Genomic DNA, 5,066 nt, shown 5'->3' with positions numbered 1-5,066 from the left:
TATCTTTGAACGTTTAGTTCTTAGACCTTGGGGGCTGGCCTCTCAGCCATGCCTGAACCTTCATCACTTATGTATTTTCAACGGTGGAGTTTCTACACACCATAGATTAAGGGTGTGGAGCTCTGCTGTACCTCAAGTTTTAATGCAATTACTATTACCATTCGTACTTCAACCTGATGGATGTGATAATCCGTGACACTCATCATCATCCATCCATATGAACGTCGTGCCTGACAACCACTTCCGTTCTACAAGCGAAAGCTAGAGTGCGTATCTTTTGGATTCCTTAATCAGAATCTTCGTGGTATAAGCTAGAATTGACGGCGGCATTCATGAGAATCCGTAAAGTCTAAACCTTGTCTTTGGTATTCCGAGTAGGATTCTGGGATTGAATGACTGTGACGAGCTTCAATCTCGCGATTGTTGGGCGTGATGACAAACGCAAAAGAATCAAGGGATTCTATTCCAACATGATCGAGAACCGACAGATGATTAGCCATGCCGTGACAGAGCATTTGGACCTTTTTCACTGAGAGGATGGGATGTAGCCATTGAAAACGGTGATGCCCTACATACAGCTTGCCATGGAAAGGGGTAAGAAGGATTGGATGGATGCAGTAGAAAAGCAGAGATTCAAAAGGAATACAGCATCTCCATACACTTATCTGAAATTCCTACCAATGAAATTACATAAGTATTTCTATCCTTTATTAATAAATTAATTATCTCTTTATATTTTCGAAAACCTAATAATCAATTATTATCCGCCTGACTGAGATTTACAAGATGACCATAGCTTGCTTCATACCAACAATCTCTGTAAGATCGACCCTTACTCACGTAAGGTATTACTTGGACGACCCAGTACACTTGCTGGTTAGTTGTGCGGAGTTGTGACAAAGTGTGATTCACGTTTGAGAGCGCTACCAAGTTTTTGGTGCCATTGTTGATGATCACAATTTCGTGCACCAAAAGCCCTCTACCTTGGCAAGGCTAGCTTTTCCTCATCTTATTTGCCATCTATGTTATTCAGCTGGAGTTATCATAGAAGGAGACATCCCCATTGAGGAGGATAAGCCCATCACTAAGAAAAGGATGGAGCAAACAAGAGAGCCCACTCATGGATCCCAAGGGACGCATGAAGAAGATCATTACCAAGAAATCTCGGAGATGCCTCAAGGGATGCACTTTTCTCCCAACAATTATTGGGAACAACTCAATTCTTCTATAGAAGATTTGAGTTACAATATGGATCAATTAAGGGTGGAACATCAAGAGCACTCCATCATTCTCCATGAAATTAGAGAAGATCAAAGAGCAATGAGGGTGTGATGCCAGGGCATTTTGGCCACTTTCACTAACCTTTTCTTTACTATTTTTAGGTAGTTTCATTGCATTTTCTTAGGAAATAAGCTAGTTTTGGGTAGAAAATCATTTACATCCTGATTCAAGCATGCATTGTGCATTTTACATAATTTCATGAGGATTTTGCATGATTTTAATGACAAAATTGATATTGCATCCCCCATGACTTGGATTAGAACTTTGATGCACTTTATTGCTTGATTTTAGGACAAAGGAAGCAAAGAATGGGAGTAACTTGCAAGGCTAAGGAGAAAAGTGATTGCCAATAACACTCTCAGAGCCATCAATGCCACGTTAAGGAGTCACGTTAACTAAGTTAACGTGAACTCTAACGTGGAGAAGAGAAGTTGAGCGAACGTTAGTGACACTTAACATTGTCACTAACGTTGGCAATTGCTCACAAATGGCCACGTTAGGAGCCACGTTAACCTAGTTAACGTGGCCTCTAACGTTAAAAGGGGAAGAGAAGCCAACGTTAGTGACACTCAACATTGTCACTAACGTTGGGATGGCTAAGAGTGGCCACGTTAGAAGCCACGTTAACCTAGTTAACGTGGACTCTAACGTAGCAAGAAGGGGCACACTGGAACGTTAGTGACAATGTTGAGTGTCACTAACGTTCTCGAAGGTTGGCAAAAGCCACGTTAGAAGCCACGTTAACCTAGTTAACGTGGGCTTTAGCGTGAGGCTAAGGGGTGCATTGGAATGTTAGTGACAATGTTAAGTGTCACTAACGTTCTCAAACTTATACTTTCATTAAATGTTAAACACCCCTAACGTCTTGAGCTAAAGTCTCTACCCACTTCACACTTTCTCTCTGCAAGTAAAGCCAAGCCCAAATGAAGAAAGGAACTGCTTCAAACTCAAGATCTAAAGGCCCAAGACTTGAAGAGCCAACTAGAAGCTGAGAAGAGTAGTATATATAGGAGTAGCTTTGAATTGTTTAGAGGACGGACGGGGAGCTAGGAAATAGAACTACTCTTTGTATTTTACTTTCTCTGCACTTTTGGCTTTATCATGTATTCTCCATCTTTGATTTTGAATTCTAGAGCTATGAACAACTAAACCCTTTTTCATTGGATTAGGGAGCTCTGTTGTAATTTGATGGATCAATACTAGTTTTCATTATTCTTCTTCTATCTTTCCTCTTGATTTTACTTGAAAGCTTTCGATCTTCATCCACTTGGATAGTTATCTTGGAAAAGAAGCTATTCAAACTTGGATCTCTTCGGAACCTTGAAAGAGGAATGAAGAGATCAGCTAGAAATGCTTTCTCATGCTGGACCAAATTGGGTGTGGATGGGTATGTGGCTATAACCCTCTCAACATTTGATTTGGGAAATGCATGTGGTATAATCAGTGACCATACTTCATCTCTTCTCATGAGCAATTGACAAAGGAATTGGCTATTGATCAAGATTTGAGAGATTAAACCACAAGAAATTGTTGTCCAATCACTTAAGATTGCCAAGGAGATTAATGAGTGCATTGATTGAAGAAGAGATGAGAATGAAATTGATCCGGAGAATGTAACATCTCCTGAGCCCAATGAACTCCCCATTTCTGATCTTACCCATTCTCTTTAATTTCTGCAATTTACTTTTATGAGCAATTCCCCCATTCCCAATTACAATTCTGCAATTTACTTTCAGTCATTTACTTTTCAGCCATTTTATTTTCTGCAAGTATCAACTCTATTCATGGATTCGCTCAACTAGAACATTCCTCTAATTAAAGTTGCTTGATCAATCAATCCATGTGGGATTCAACCTCACCCTATTGTGAGTTTTTACTTGACGACAAATTCGGTACACTTGCCGAATGGAGATTTGTTGAGAGACAAGTTTTCCCCCGATCAAGTTTACGGCGCCGTTGCCGGGGATTGATTGTGCATCGACAATGATTACATTAGAGGATCACTAGATTGAGCATTTTTGTTTTGTTTGATTTAATTTTCTGTTTGAGTAATTTGCTTTCTATCTTAGTTAATTTCTCCCCTCCCCTGTTTCTTAGTTTTTCTTTGTTATTTACAATTCAGTTCACTAACCCCACTAACTGTTTGATATAATGCATCAATGACACTAACAGTAATCCTAACGAAATACTCTCTGCATTTCTTTTCCTTGCTTGTACTCTGTTGGTTGTATGACAGGGAGAAGAGGCGGGGCTTCAACTTCCTTTGATTCTGAACCTGAGAGAACCTTCTTGAGATTAAGAAGGGAGGCAAAAGAAAAACGTGTGGTTGGTGCTGAAAAAGAGGAGGAACACTTTGAAGAATACTTTGAAACAACCATGGAAGACCATCGTGAGGAAGAGGTTCACAACCATGGTGGAGGAGGTAGAGCAAATCCTGGTGGGGAGGATAGAAGAGTCTTGGGCTCTTATATCAACCCAAACCCAGGGAACTGCAGAACTAGCATCCAAAAGCCAACCATCCATGCCAACAATTTCGAGCTAAAACCTCAGCTCATCACTCTTGTGCAGAATAATTGCTCATTTGGAGGAGGTGCTCAAGAAGATCCAAATCAACACTTAACCATCTTCTTGAGGATTTGTGACACAGTGAAGTCCAATGGAGTCCACCAGGATGTCTATAGGCTGCTCTTGTTCCCTTTCTCACTCATGGATAAGGCATTCAAATGGCTCGAATCCTTCCCAAAAGAAAGTCTGACAAATTGGAAGGAGATAGTGAATAAGTTTTTGGCAAGGTTTTACCCCCCGCAAAGGATCAATAGGCTGAGAACTGAAGTACAGACGTTCAAACAGCAAGATGGGGAGACACTTTATGAAGATTGGGAAAGGTTCAAAGACCTAACAAGAAGGTGTCCACCAAATATGTTTAATGCATGGATGCAGTTGCATATCTTCTACGAAGGCTTGTCATATGAATCAAAGAAGACAGTAGATCATTCCTCTGGAAGATCCTTGAACAAGAAGAAGACCATTGAAGAAGCCATAGATGTCATTGAAACTGTAGCTGAGAATGACTACTTCTATGATTCCGAAAGAGGGAACATTAAGGGAGTAATGGAGCTAAACAGTGTGGATGCTCTGCTGGCTCAGAACAAGCTCATTACCAAGCAGTTAGCTGACCTCACCAAGAAGATGGAGAGGAACCAAGTGGCAGCAATCACCACCTCCTCAACAACCCAGGAAGGAGTTGAAGAAGAAGCAGAGTGTAACCTTGAGCAAGCCAACTACATTGGGAATTCACCTAGACAGAACCATGATCCATACTCCAAGACATACAACTCTGGATGGAGGAACCACCCAAACTTTGGGTGGGGGAATCAGCAAGAGCAAAGGCAAGACCAGAGACGTTACAACTCCAACAACAATGCAGCTCATCAATAATTCACACAGAGGACATATCAACACCCCCACATCAACACATCTCATCCATCTACCCCTAATCCCAACCTACCATCATTTAATGACAGAATCTCAAAGATAGAAACCCTCCTTGAAAGCATATGCAAAGACATTCAAGACAATAAGGTGTTCAAAGAGGAGGTGGGAGCCAGTATGAAGAATCGGGGAGAAGCAATCAAGAAGCTGGAATTCCAAGTGGGATATTTAACTGAGAAGATTCCCAAACCCACTGATAGCTTCCCAAGTGACACGGAGAAGAATCCGAGAGGTGAAACGAAGAAAGTAAGATGGGAGGATTGCAACATGGTCACTACAAATGATAAGGAGAC

Source organism: Arachis duranensis, chromosome 4 (assembly GCF_000817695.3).
Source record: "Arachis duranensis cultivar V14167 chromosome 4, aradu.V14167.gnm2.J7QH, whole genome shotgun sequence".
NCBI classification, from domain to species: domain Eukaryota; kingdom Viridiplantae; phylum Streptophyta; class Magnoliopsida; order Fabales; family Fabaceae; genus Arachis; species Arachis duranensis.
This window is presented reverse-complemented; position numbering follows the sequence as displayed.